The following is a 15,684-nucleotide window of genomic DNA, read 5'->3' on the forward strand; positions in this document are numbered from 1 at the left end:
AGCTAAAGATGATTGGTGTATTCTTAAATTGAAAGGAAACTGTTGACGAATGAGTACAGTGAGTAAGCAAAGTGTATGCAGACGTTGGTTATACAACCTTTCACGGCTCCTATTCCTCCTCATCTGTTCCGTCTGAAATGTTTTGGATTGGGCGAGAAATGCGATTTTAAAAAGCATGGAAGGCAATTACCTGGCAACGCACCTGTTACTATATGTGTGCTTGTGCTGTGTTGTGTTTTTTTTTAGATCTGCATGATTGTGGTGATGGTGGTGATGATGATGATGAAAATGATGGTGATGATGAGGATGACTATGATGATGATGATGATGATGATGATGATGATGATGAAGGAAAGGTTATGTCTACCTATGGCGTAGCTGAGTTCTGATGTGGGGGCCTCATTTTCACCAGATGAAAACAAATGGATGTTGGGTCTCCTCTGAGATGGACGTCTGACAGCAGAACAGGGATGTTATGGATAACAACATGGAGCATACTGACAGCCAACTGGAAAAGCTATGTAGAAGAAACGGAAACATAAAGTCATTTTAGAAAAACAATCATGGTGGTTTGGATGCAATTAAGTTGCGGCCAAATAACACATTTTTTGTTTTTGTTCTTAATGGTGAAATACATCCTTGCCAACTTTAAAATCAAATTTTTGATAGATGGGGTTTTATAGGCCTTCCTTCCTACATCATATCCAGAAACACACACACACACACACACACACACAACTTCACTCAAACACACACACAGTGGAAGAAAAATTTGAAACACAATGTTGGCGACTGAAACTAGAGCATAATTTGCATATTTTGACACTTTAGCTTTGAGGAAACAAATAAACTAAACCTCTTGATTTTTATGTAGCCAAGCTACCCACTGCTACGTTGCACTGCTGCTCCTGAGTCCTGGCCTATCCACAATATTGGAGGAATGGAACAGTGTACATTGACGCCTATTGCGTTTCTTTGACCAGCTTGATTAAACAGGGGGGAGGCCAGTTAGGGCCCCAATGGAGGAAGTGGACAAATCCCATTTGATCCTTTAAGTCAAATGTTAGTCTACCATGAAATAGGGTGGGTTAAACAATGCCCGTTTGATGGATTTCAAAACACTTCTTAGTTCTCATTTCTTTCAATTGTCGATACTAGTGCGTGTTCGATCTATATGTAGACCTACCCCCTTTTCGATCACTTTCGTTCCCTTCCTCTTTAGCTGCTTCTCACATGCACCGTGTGACCATACGCGCGACTAATTAAATTCAATAAAGAAAAGACTAATTGGCATGAGAAACAAAAATGTACATCGCCAAAGTAGGTGAACGATAAGGAAGTCAAAATATAAAACGTTCAATACAAAATAAATATATATATCAGATATAACACTATTGAATACTCAGTATATATAAAATGTGGGATATTATAAAAAATCCATTATCTCTTATAAACAGATCAATATTAAACATACACTGTACACACACACAGTATATACAATATGGAGGACGTGTGCATTTCGCTCAGCGACCCGGAGCACGCTGACGTCACCAAATTTATAGCAGCAGCCGCGAGGAGATGTGAGGAGGAGCGTGTGTATGTGTGTGTGTACGCGCCCGAGGAGAGGAGTGTGTGGTTTCTTCTCCTTCTTGGTGGTGGTGGTGGTGGTGGTGGAGCTTACTGAACTGGACCGATTTTTTTTTCTCCAGCGGGACAGTTTGGGCTTCATCTTGCTCCAAGGTAGGCGCAAACATTCACTTTATTTTTGGTTTTTACGTTTGTGAATTGGATCTCCACTCTCAGGAGACATTTATTTGAGAGTCTAGTTGTAGTCGCTTCGCACACTCTGGTCCCACCACGGGCAACGTTTTCTCCCAGTCTCGACCGAGGTGCGGAGTGTAAATTCCACTGAAATGTGTTTTCCCTTTCCAATGGTGCAAGTGCACTTTTGTAGCATAGTGTCATTATGCTAGGAGAAACTTTGTTATGCAATTAAGTTTTTAAGAGTTCGTCGATAGTGCAAGGTGGATTTGGAAGATATTCGCCTAGCTTGTCCCCTCCACTTTGCCTGTCTTATACTTTACCTTATGAGAGAGGGAAATAGTCTCCACATTCAAGACCCTAAATGCTCTATTGGACCGATTGAAGACTGATTTGCAGAACACGCTGCTGTCGTAACAGTATTCTACTGTATGGTAAACATGCCAGATAAAAAAAAACAGCACATTATTTCCAAAAGATCCGCTCATTGGAACCGCAACCGCTGTGTGCAAACACATCGCAGAATGTCTCCTAACTAACTGGAACTTGAAATTATACCGATTTTTCAAATTCTACTCGCACTTACATAAAGAAAATCAATGAAAGAAAAAGGAAAACGAATTGGGAGAAAGAAGAGGAAGGTGTCGCAGACACGACACACGTGAGGTCGTGCGGAGAACTGTGCAGAAGTTGTCGCTCCTCAGATAGCGCAGATTATAGACTCCCAACCTAGATCCTTTTTTTGATTTGATTGGTTCCCTCACGCCACTACACATTCGTCTGGATGAAAGTATACCGTCGAAACGGGTCAAAAGTCCTGTGCTGTGTGAGCTTGTCATGAGAGGCTATACAAACATGCAGTGACGTGCGGAGGTCTTTGGGAGTTCTGTGATTGTCCAAATGCATTGTCAAGATGCAAGTCCAGAGTTCCTGTTTTTCTTTGGTCTATGTCTGCGTCTATTATTGGACGAGGGAGCAAGAGTTTTGAGCATTTCCTGACATTGTGCTGATATAGATCTCAAGCATTGTTAGAAATTATTGGACAGATTTCACAGTTCACTATATTACTAAATTGACATGATTTTTTTTGATACTTTGCTTCATGGTGGGCCTGCATCTGTAGATGGATTATTTTCTTTGGAAACATGTGTCACCTGACCATAATCATTCTGTATTCTATGGATACACCACGCAAGCCTCTTGTTTTCTTCAGAATCAGCAAAAACAGGAGTTTGCCTTGAGCCTTCATCAGCATATTAATTGTGTAGAATTTTCCTGAGATTCCTGGTTGAAACGGCCCCATGTGTTATGTGAATCAGTTATATGTCAGCAGAACTCCACCCCTCGCCCCAAGATTATGGAGGTTTATCGTTCAGCGATACCCACTTACAGCCCAATGCAGTGTGCTGTTTCTGCAATCACATGACTTGTGGACATTCTCCAAACCACAAGCTTTTTTAGACTACTGTTGTGTTTTTTGAATGAGATAAGTTGGTGCTTGTCATGACCTTTACTGCTAATGGTAAATGTCGATGGATTTTTACAGTTAAAAAACAACAGTGTGTTTTGGTATCTCAAGCTTGACCTTTCGTAGGTTTTGTAGCCTTCCTCTCTGAATGCAGCTGGGGCATCTAATGCCCCTTTTTAATACGTTTTGAATCTGTGTAACCAGATTAATACATTGAAATGGTTCAATCACCAAAATGCATAAATGCACTGCAAAGTTAACACTACACCTAAAAACAGAACCATGTAAACCTTGGGCTTCATTATTTTTCAAATAATACTTTGATTATCATCTTGACAACACTATATTCAAAGTATCAGCATCAGATTGATCTATGAGTTTACTCTCCTATCAATTCATGCATTCATATTTTGGTAAATGACCTCATTCCTGTTGAAATGAATGCATTCATTTGTCATGCATCTATCTGATAAAGCATTAACTCTGAATTATTTGGCCAACCAATGAATTTAGGCATACGCTATTTGATTAAATCATTAATTCACTGACAAATCGTTGCACTTTGATGAATGTATGTATTCCCCTCTCGAACTCTCAAACAGCCTTCATGCATTCACTATCTGATTCATTCTTGCATTCACTCTTTGATGAATCAATGCATTCCCTGTGCCGATGACTCCATGCATTCATTCACTCTCTAATTAATGCATTCAATCTCTGAATTCATGCTTTCACTATCTGATTGTTTCATTCATTCACTGGGCTGATGAATCAATGCATTTACACTCTGATCAACGCGTTTGCTCTCTGAATTCATGCATTCACTCCCTCTGTGGTGAACGCATGCATTCTGTGCTCGCCACACCTTTCACAGAATCAACCAGCGACTCACTATTCCCTCCACACGCACTTCATCTGTCGCCGCCAGATCCCAGCGAGACTGATAGCATCATTACTCTAGTACCCATACGCATATTCCTCACTGTCAGCCACAACTCTCTCCAACAAGTTCATCATTGGCCCTGCAGCAATGCGTCCTCAGTCAGTCGCAAACGCTGATGCCACTTTGACCTAATTCTTAAATCCATCAATTAACTATGTTTAATCAGCTGTCATTGTATATTTGAAGGCGGTAGGACGGAGGTAGATAGGTTGCGGAGAAATACTTAACGCTATCTTATTCTTATCAAAATGCCAGAAGAAAATGGTAATCACACCGAAAACTCAGCAGTTGGTCAAGTTAATTGATTTTAATTTTTTTCTTGGGCTTTCGGGGCTTGGATGTTGACTCACTCAAACAAATGTCAAAGCTTCGGGGGGGTTTTTCATCTCTGATTGAATTTATCCTCTCTGCACTTAATCATTACAGATTTTAATTAATCACTGAGCTTTAACAAGGGACGGATAAAGGCATCTCAAGTCTGTGGTTGCGTATCTGCCGGTACTGTGCATTTCTCAATCTGTTTCCTGTTCCTGTTCAGGCATTCCATAATATATTTGTATACGTTTTATGTTCCTTCAACTTGCTTTGATGTGAACCTTTTCGGTTGTTCATATGATATGAGTCTCAACGCAAGTATTGAGGGACACACACACGCAGACTAAAAGCTAGTAATAGTCCAATAAAAAAACGATGTACAATGCACTGGTCCACTATTAAGATGTAGCCTTTGAATTCAGTGCTTTGAAGTTACAATTGAAAATGGCGCCTGTGTACAGCCCTTTATGTGCATAAATCACTTTTATAGAGCCACCAGGCTTGCCAAATGGCTTTCATAATACAAGAGGAAAAAAAACACAGTATAAAAACAATGGTTCACTGTCTATCCCAAGTCAATTTAAATGATTGGAAATAAAATGTTAATGCTGCCGAATGCGTGTGACCTCACATTAACTATAGATTAGTGATCATAATAAGGATTGGATTATGATTGGTTGGTTAGGCTAGCATTGTAAATTGGCCTAGATTCCAGGAGGAACTTTAGCACTAACCAAAAACAAGCAGCCAAAGTATACTTACCCACACACCATTTGATTACGAAGCGCTCAAACTCAAAACTCTTTTGCTATCCAAACAAGAAGACTGAATGAAGAATTCAGGAGAACCTTTTACAAGAAAAACTTAAATCTCCGAATACCTTTTGTGTAGTGGTTCTTGGGTGCATCAGACCCAAAAACCAAATGGGAACAAGTTAATAAATCTGCCAAAGGGACGAGGAATGGGCCAGCAGATATTTTTAATGAGAACTCCCATCATGATAAATAGTCCATCTTGGCCCGGTTCTCTGGATGGCAGGGCCCAGACCAGCGTGGGAACCTTCTCCCAGAACAAGGACACCAAGGACTACCAGACACGCCGGACCTGGCACTACCAATATTTGTTTCCATTCATTACAAACTTGCGCTGTTTGCTCCATCTCAACCAATGGCAATGCTTTATTACGATTATAAGAGAGAGGGAGCGAGAGAGAATTCCAAGATGTTAATGAAAGATTGGCCAGATTTTGGCAGGACTCAAGGTCATCCAAACCTGACCCTCCTCTGTCCTGTTAGTGTTGGACCGTTTAGCCTTTTCTCTCAGGCTGCATGAGACTATCAACAGAATGAAGACCTGTCTCTTTAAAATTGACTTGCATCTGTACCCCCACCTCCCCCGGGAAAACACACTGATTTAGTCCAGGTTTTATCAAGGTTACCGTGTGCAACAATTTCCAACTTTGATTTGTTATTCCACTTTTTAAAGTGGTTCTTTTACATAAGACTTTGTCTGTGTTTTGATGATTTTCCCTTTTTGTTTGTTAAATAGGTGCTAAACTTCCTTTATAATTTGAAGTGCTCTCAGCACGGTGAACTATGATTTAACTATTCAGTTACAATGAATTTGTTCTGTACCCCAGGAGAAACAAAATAATCAGGATTTTGAGTCCAATGGTTTTCTGAAGATGCCTTCAGCAAATTGGAGATTTTATCAAATGGCTATAAAATAACTAAGACCCAAGGTCAGAAACACCCTTTTAAATGAAATGACAAAATTGTCCAATGGGTTCCTTCCCTCATTTAGCCATATTGGATCATGAGCTCAACATGATCATTAGTCTGACAAATTGTCTGCCCTCTAGTGGTCACAATTAAATTAGTAGAGCCTTATGTAGCCCTCTATTTGTTTGTCTCACACACACACACACACACACACACACACACACACACACACACACACACACACACACACACGCACACGCACACACACCTGCCTTTGGCTGATGAATCTCCTAAGTAACCACTATATCTGGAATACGAAAAGGTGCTTGTAGGTAACCTTTTAAGAATTTAGTGTAATTTATTTATATTTAGTGTAATTTGTTAGAAATTATAGCCAACTGTCATCCATTTGTGAGAGAAATGCTGTTGGAATATTTTTTGAGGACAGCAGCTTTAAATGTACCTCTAATCTTAAGTAAATTATAGTTATAGTGCATCTACTACTGTAGAAACCACTGTATGTCTGTGTAATAGGTTTACATGTAAGTAAAACTTAGAGTACAGTTATTCATAATTCATTCAGGGTGGTCAAAAAATCAGCAGGTATCATTTTCATTGCCTTTTTGCCTTTGTCTTTTAAATTGTGTCTATTTTTCGCCTTGCTCCATTGTGCAATGGGAAAAGAAATTAGCCTGATTGTAGGTTAAGAGCACTTTTATCACAGATGCAGTCTCAAGGGGCTTCAAAGGCCCTCAAAAAGACAAGAAAACAAGATCTTAAATCAACCCACTATACTAGACTTACTGATTATTGTGCCAAAAAAAATTGTCATGTTTGCTGTTTTGTATACCATTACCTGTCTGTCTGTCTGTCTGTCTGTCTGTATTTTAATAAGAATAATATTTTCTGGATGAAGGGCCTTTTCGGTCTGACCGATGTTGACACTGATGTAGGCATAGGTTTCAGTCATTCTCTATTGTCTGATAATCAACCTTTGACCTCAGGGTTCTTAGTAGTGTCATGGACGTGCAGAACCTTGTCCAATATTAACAACATTATCCTCCTCACCCTACTGGCTTATTCACATTGATTAATGAGATTGTGTTTGCACAGTGTAATTCCTTGATAAATGTTCCTCTCACCTAGTGTACAAGAAGAGATAAAATGGGACAAGAAACGTGGAGTTTCAGAGTTCACTTGTCTTCGCTGTACAAAGCTTGATAGTAATGGTTCCTATATTTAGTGCAGTGCAGAGACTTGTCCAGATCTAGAAGGTCCGGATTTCAAGAAATCAATACCCTCCCCTGTCTCACATTCTCTACTGAGACACTATGTTTGTGCAAGGGAATATTTTTGCATGTTTCTTCTGCTTTGGGAAAAACATTGGAGACAAGTCTTCCATGGCCTTCTTTTTTTGCATATTGTTTGGTTATAACTGAGTTTGATCATTCAGTTTTGGTTTGGGTTTCACTAGGGCTGCAAATTTTCACAGTTGATTAATCCATCGATTATTTTTAGTATCGTCTATTATATAATTAGATTTTTTGCAATCTCAGAATTCTGCCAACCGCTCTGTTGCCCCATCAAGAGCTTGCTCCGCCAGGATCCAACAGAAGAAGTGATCCAGCATGTCATGAAAGATTCAAATGACTTCCCCCTCCCAAGACAAAACCATTGAAAAAAACACATGTCACTCAGACCAAAGGGAACGAGCAATTGTGTCACAACTTGACAGAATAACCTGTTAAATCCGGTTGCTCTGCAACGCTAACTCTGGGAACATTCGCTGAGAGAACCGAGCAAATTGTTGCTGTCAATTCGTCTCAGCCAACCCTCTGTTCGTCTGAAAACGTAAAACTTTGTTGTTTTCTGCCCTTTCATGTCTTGCCTTCTTTTTCGTCTGTATGTCTCCTGATTTACTGGCACAGAAATGGATTAATCATCCCAGCCAACTGCAGGGGGGAAGGGTGCACATCTGTCTTGTCAAACTGTGAGGGAGTCTGCCTTGGGTCCATAGGAGCCTTCGCAAAACATCCTGCACTACTTCTGTGAGCTCTGCTTGACTGATCCGGCCCCTGTTGCCCTCCTTCACTTCATGAGGAGACGTTATGAAGCATGGCTAAATGGAAATAGCAACTACCACACGCATGTTAGAAGAAAACTAGCCAGTGAAAACTGGGCAGCTATAATGGATCCTTCATTTATGGATTTGTAAAATTGACTTTAATGGGAAGTCGCATTAAACATTATAATTTATCAACCTCTCCTGACAACTTTGACGGCATTGTCCATCTTCTGGTAATGAAGTGGTGTGAGTTATCTGCTTTGTGGCTTTCATAGGCGCTTCAGGGAAAGGCTGGATTCCCCCCCCCACACACTTCCTTAATGCCCGGTGTGACGGCATATCTCTGTGTAGCAGGCCTCAAACGTTTATGTGTTGTTGCTATTTTTTGGCCAACACTGCATTCTGAAATGCATGCTCTGTGGAGTACATTATTCATTAGTTGTTCTTTTGTGTTTATCTTTGCCCCATCCGCCTGGAGGTCGTATTCTCTGAGATGTTAATTACCATTTCTAGATAAATTAGAATTATTTGGGTGCACCTTTATTGGCATGAATGTAATTATTTTTGGAACTAGTGGTGTTGTTGGTAAAATTTGGTGATTAGGGTAAGGGTTAGTTAATGTTTGAAATAGAATAAATCAACAATCATTTATTCTTATGTTTTATGTCTACCAGGGACAGGAAAGTCAAGGCTAGTGGTAATGGTTTTTGCCCTACTAGCAGAAGGTTAAGTGTACCCCTAAGCATCCTTCCGCAAAAATCCCTAGCCCCTATCTGCTTCTTAATGACGTTGTTTGAAAATAATATATATGTTTTCTTTGGATAATGGCATCTGATAAATAATAAAAACAATCTTTGAAATTGATATTTATCCGAACAATTTAAAGTTTTGACCTGTAAGCATGTGAAGTTTGGAACGGTTCTAAATTGGCATGACAACTTCATCCTCCCAGAGCAAGGATTTGTCATGTGCTGATGAGCTCTGAGCTCCAGTGAGTCACCACCCTCCCGTGGGCTACGTTCCAGCACACATCTGACCTTGACTGGCTCCATCTAATGCTATCTCTGCTAAATGCTGCGTTTAATGATCAACAGCAAACTGCTTCATTAACACAAAAACAAAAATATATATATTTTAATTGGATGTTGATATCATCATCATCGTCATCATCATCATCATCATCATCATCATCATCATCCACATAATTTTGCATGATCACATTCTGCCCAAACAAACCCAAACATGTTTTCATAAAGGAGCAGAACAAATTCAGTGTATGGGGTGTGTATACATTAAAAGCATATCTAAAGAGAATATAATTTGCCTGGAAACAGGCAACTGGTTTTATCTTCAAATAGCCTTCATAAAATCCAACCACCTATAATCTTTCCCTAGCTTTAGTTCTTCTCAGGGACCCATTGTGAACTGTGACTAATTACATTTAAAATCTAGCAGGCAGGTATTTTGTCGACTTTCTGGTTTGCCTTTCGATTCCATCTCGATTGCTTTGGCCTGTCCTTGGCATGCCCTGCTACTTCTGTTTGAATTTTAATGGCTTGAATTTTCTGGACTGTATTTTGACCACTTGAATATGAAGTAATGAATATTGTATTTCCAATATCTGGAACCTACATTTTTGTATCTGAATTAGTGAACATTGAAAAAATTATATTTGAAATCACTTTTTTGAAAATAAAGTTTTTATTTGATTTTACTTGAAGTGCCATATACACTTTACAGAGTTGTAGGCCTATTCAAAATGGATACATTCAGATGGCCTTGTTTTCAAAATAAAATATTTCAATGTCATTAATTCAATGGTGTTTACATCTCTTCAAAACCATATGGCAGTTATTTGCCTCCATACAATAGGAGCATTGTTTGTTTTCAACACTAAAGTCACAACCGTCTAAACTCTGTTCCCTGTGTCCCCTTGAGATTGTCTCCATTTAAACCTCTCCTAATTGGTCACTCTTTACGGCCTGTTCAGTTACTAACACAGCAGGGGGGGTCTCTGCGCAGAACAAGCAGTGTTTAATTAAGAGGCGTTGATGCGCCCTGTGGGGCATCTATAGTTACCATGGACAACATTGATGTGTTGTACCCATGCAACTAAATTGGTTATGATTTGCAAACCGAGCCTGTACTAAAGTAACGATGCAACTGTAGTTGCTAGATTTTATTACAGTTTTGTTAAGGCTTTTAAGCCACGATCATGAAAACACTTATTTAGCTAAATTGTGTATTAACTCTCATTATGTCCACACACAAAAATCGTTTTAATGCTGTGTTTTACAACTGGAGAGAACATTCAGATATTCATTGATTTGGTCGGCCTAGGTATTTTAATTTTCAATTCAGGATTCCAATGCTTCATAATTATATTTTTGGCAGATCGATGGACACAGCCTATAGCCTACTCACTTGATAAGGAGGCTACATTCTACGTCTGACCTTTGTGAGACATTCAATAAGTAATTTCTTAGTCCTATAACTTTTAAACAAATATTGTTTAAATATTCACATAATACCTCTTTTAGATGACATGTTAGGACAACAGAACAATGTCACACTTTGTTGAGCATTAAACAGTAAATGTTGAATGCATTCCCCCCTATTCCAGTCAAAGCCCAACCCCTTCATTTTGGACTTCTTGTGCATATATGAAAGATATGGGCATCAATCCTCCTAGTTATTTTGATGATAACATGTATCAATGCACTTGTCAAGTGCATTGATTGTATATGTAAAGTTTTGGCAGATGACGTCACTTACATCTGGATTACTACACAGATTACAGTTAAAACGTAACTCACACTAATTGGTAAACATTCCCGTATCCTTATGTTATTCCTAAAAAAGAATGGATATCCGATATCCAAGGTTCAAATGGCCAACTGTTGTTTAGCCCAATACAGGATATTATAGCCAACGCGTATTCGATGGACGCCTGTATCTATTAAAGAGAATGTAAGTGCATAAAATAACATTATATAATGACTCCATTCCGCGCTCTTAAAGGGGACATATTATGAAAACAGCACTTTTCCTGGGATTTGGGGTGTTGTTGTGGGTATACGTTGCTCCCACACGCATACAAACTTTGAAAAAAGTCTGTACATGATTTTTTGAGTGAGATACACATTTCTGGAATCAGCCTGCCTCCAGCTACAAAACGAGCGAGTCAGTTTCGGCGCCCCCTCCTACGTAGGAAGGGGGCATTTAAATATTACCTCCCACTTCCCCACTCCCCTCCACTCAGACTATCGCTAAGATTTTGTGTACCAGTGGACGAGCAGCTCCGGCGGGGGGAACTCGGCGCTAGCCCTGCAGCTAAGCTCCGGGACCAATCCCTTTCTCTGGCGCCGAGCTCCCCCTGCCGGAGCTGCCGCCGAAGCTTCGGCGGAAGTCGGAAGGAGGAGGAGACATGGAGTAGAAAGGTATTGTACTCCCGGAGCTGAGCTGCCGGACTGCCGCCGAGTTCCCCCAGCCGGAGCTGCTCGTCCGCCGGAGCTGCTAGTCCGCTGGAGCTGCCACCTAGCTTCGGCGCCAGTTCAGCTCCCGGAGTACACCGCTGGACTGCGCACGGACGGCTTCGACGGAGGTCGGACTGCAGTCTGGCAGCTCCGGCGCGGGGAGCTCGGAGGCAGTCCGGCAGCTCAGCTCCCGGAGTACAATCCCTTTCTTCTCCATGTCGCGGAGAGTCAATGCCAAAGTTTTTTCCTCCCAATTCTTCTCAACCATGGCCGAGATATCCCCCAGTACGAGTCTTTAAGTACCAGAGACATCAGACACAGTCTTTATTTTTCATAATATCATCTGAGGCGCACATAGCTTTTGGCCGTGATATTAGATATATTATATAAATACCCGTATATAATATTATTATGTTATATTATATTATGTAGATATAGAGCTCCAGGAGTCAGCAAACAGCAACAATCCCTTCTCCTCCATGCTGTGGTTCAGTCTGACAGCTCATTGGTCAATGGGCAGCAGCTCATTTGCATCAATGCTACAGACACCAGAAACAGCGCATTCTGAAGGGACTGAAACAGAGGGCAATAGCGGTAGACAATATTTTTTTTTCTAAAAGCTATTTCCAGCAAACAGCTTCAAAAACATGTTTTCTGGAACTCAAATACTATGTTTACTTGTTGGGAAAACACCATAATATGTCTCCTTTAAAGACTTAATTCCAATACCATCTTGTTTTTATTAAAGATGGTGAACCCCTTGATATGTATAATGTTTCTATCCCTGCCTTTTGTGATAAGCAAGTTAACGGCACAACAAATTGTTGATTATTTGACGGTTGTCCATCAGTTGCTGATGCTTTCTGCGCCCTGGTTGTGCGTGCCTATCTGCTGTGTTGTTGCCTAGAAACCGGTCGATATTATATATTTGTATGTTTACCACTATCATTACCATTAACACCATTTGACATTATTGAGTAGCTAGGAATTGAGGCATCTTGCTCAATAATGTTTACAGGGAGACTGCTGACATAAGGTTTCTAACCCTGAAGCGTTTTGCAAACACAGCTAGAGCATGCGGCTCCATTTAATAATTGAATGTCATTGTTTTGTAGAGCCAAGCTATTATACAATGCTGATTTACCTATCGAGAAAAAACATTGCAGTGATTGATGTCTAGTCTAGTAAAGAAAATATTTGTTGCTATTGGAATTAGCAGAAGTCTATATTAATAAAATCGGTTTCCGTCATTTATTCATAATGTTTCACTTATTCATGCATTCATTCATACATGCATTCAGCCAATATGTTCTAGAAAGATGACATGTCACTTTGCATATTATACAGGTCGGTCCAGCTAAGAGGAAGGTCTGAGCCTCTGCTAGGCACTGAGGTACAGCCATTGAGCATGTCTCTCTGCTAGGGGCTGAGGTACAGCCATGGAGCATGTCTGTCTGCTAGGGGCTGAGGTACAGCCATGGAGCATGTCTATCTGCTAGGGGCTGAGGTACAGCCATGGAGCATGTCTCTCTGCTAGGGGCTGAGGTACAGCCATGGAGCATGTCTCTCTGCTAGGCACTGAGGTACAGCCATGGAGCATGTCTCTCTGCTAGGGGCTGAGGTACAGCCATGGAGCATGTCTCTCTGCTAGGGGCTGAGGTACAGCCATGGAGCATGTCTCTCTGCTAGGGCCTGAGGTACAGCCATGGAGCATGTCTTTCTGCTAGGGGCTGAGGTACAGCCATGGAGCATGTCTCTCTGCTAGGTGCTGAGGTACAGCCATGGAGCATATCTCTCTGCTAGGGGCTGAGGTACAGCCATGGAGCATGTCTGTCTGCTAGGGGCTGAGGTACAGCCATGGAGCATGTCTCTCTGCTAGGGGCTGAGGTACAGCCATGGAGCATGTCTCTCTGCTAGGGGCTGAGGTACAGCCATGGAGCATGTCTCTCTGCTAGGGGCTGAGGTACAGCCATGGAGCATGTCTCTCTGCTAGGGGCTGAGGTACAGCCATGGAGCATGTCTCTCTGCTAGGGGCTGAGGTACAGCCATGGAGCATGTCTCTCTGCTAGGGGCTGATGTACAGCCATGGAGCATGTCTCTCTGCTAGGGGCTGAGGTAAAGCCATGGAGCATCTCTTTGTGCTAGTCGCTGAGGTACAGCCAGAGCCATGGATTATGTCTCTGCTGGAGGCTAGGTATTCAGCCTTAGTCACAGAGGAGTTCTCCTGCTCCACTGTGTCTGGATGATGCCTGGCCCTGACACCCTCTCCGTGGCACAATGCCATGCCTGCCAGGATACCTATCCCCAAGAGAGGAATTATAGAAGAAAATAGCTACTGAATTATATCCCACTCAACCCCAGTTTTCCACAGATTAAGTAGGTCTACACTTCAGTTCGGTCGCTTTCTATTCTCTCCATTTGTCTCTCGCTCTATCTCGGCCTCTCTCTCTCTACCTCTCTCGCACATTTCTATTATCTCTGCCTGTCATTTTTATGATATAACATAATTCAACACATTTGGTCTGTCGATGGCCATAAACAGAAAGGAGGAAAAGAGGGGGAATAGCACTTTGTGGAAATCATTATTTAAATTGAGTGCCTTCCTTATTCACCCAAGCTCAACCGCGATGGGATCGTATGAATATCCTTGCAGTGACATGCCCTTGTTGAGGAAGCCATTAAATGACTGTCAGACTATTTTTGTATGTTTACCTGTACAAATTCACAGGTGCACTGGACCATAACAACAACCACCGGAGTGTTGCAGAGATTGCCATTAATAACAGGGCCTGTCCATAACGCATAGATACACAAAAACAAGAAGGTTATCTTAAAGGGGAAAAAAGGTAGTTGTGTGGGCGGGATGGTGTAGAAGGTATTCCACATGTGCCTGTAGGCATCCTAGTGCTAGATACACTTACCCCTACAAGCACCTTAATGACCTGTATCCGAATTCACTAAGTCACTTTGGAACGATGTGCGCCTTAATAGAAAGCCAAAATGACTGTTGCAGGTGGCCATATGCAAGGTCTATTCAACAGGTGGCCTGCAAATCATTTTGATCTGGGCCCCAGGTTATATATTAGAATATGTCCAATCTGAGGCAATTTTCACCAAAAAAAAAGAGCCATTTCTCTGTAAGATTGAGAGACAGTTTAATTATCTCAATAGGAAACTGACCTGCTTTGACCTTTGCTGATGACCTGCCGATTACTCTGCAGGCTTTCTGTGCGAGCGCCAAAATCTTTCTCTGCTATGGCAAAGAACTTTGATATCTAAAATATCGTTTTGCACATTGAAAAGCTGCAACTAGGCGGATACCGCAGTAACCTAATCTGAGAAGACGGCATCACGTATCACTCCAACCTTAATGGAACATATCCGATGTGTTCGGATGCTTGTCTCTCTGCATCACCAACAGAGGGCAGCTGTAATGGCCCGGTGCTATTCACAGCAACAGAGTACCATACCGTGTACCAAAGCGTACCTCTGTGCGGCATGGATAATTGGAACTCTTCAAAGATTCTGAAAAAGTGAAAGACTGCAAAGTCAAAATAAAGCGCTGCTTTATTTGACATGATGCTATTTCATGTGTCTGCTGGAACTCCTCGTAGCAACAGCTGCATCCACCATGTTTCCCTAGATCTCTACCAACTCCATCTCTGCTAACTGGTCTCCTGACATGTGTCTCATTAGCTTCACCAAGGAACCCTCAGGACTCTCATTTGCCTTGTAGACTCTCTCTGCCCTTCCCCATTTATCTTGTTTGTCTCTTTATTTTTTTTCTTTTGCCCTCTCTTTCTTTCTTTCTCCTCCTTCTATTTATATATATATATATTAGCATCCATCGGGGGCCTCTATATATCCCAGAGGCCCCCGATGGATGCTAATCAATTTGATCTGCTCATTACACCTTCTTCCAGCACCATGACCCC

At 41.4% G+C, this 15,684-nt stretch overlaps 1 protein-coding gene across 2 annotated transcripts in view; it reads left to right on the forward strand.

The window, feature by feature from the left end:
• The first annotated feature begins 1,647 nt into the window (after positions 1 to 1,647).
• The window catches only part of gulp1a (GULP PTB domain containing engulfment adaptor 1a), a 59,120-nt gene continuing 45,083 nt past the window's right edge, over positions 1,648 to 15,684 (forward strand). For both annotated transcript variants that reach the window (XM_079731337.1, XM_079731334.1), the window contains exon 1: positions 1,648 to 1,740. The gene's annotated coding sequence lies outside the window, so the exon portion shown is untranslated. The remainder of the gene's footprint in view (positions 1,741 to 15,684) is intronic.

Source organism: Pollachius pollachius, assembly GCF_949987615.1.
Source record: "Pollachius pollachius genome assembly, chromosome: 3".
In the NCBI taxonomy this organism is placed as follows: domain Eukaryota; kingdom Metazoa; phylum Chordata; class Actinopteri; order Gadiformes; family Gadidae; genus Pollachius; species Pollachius pollachius.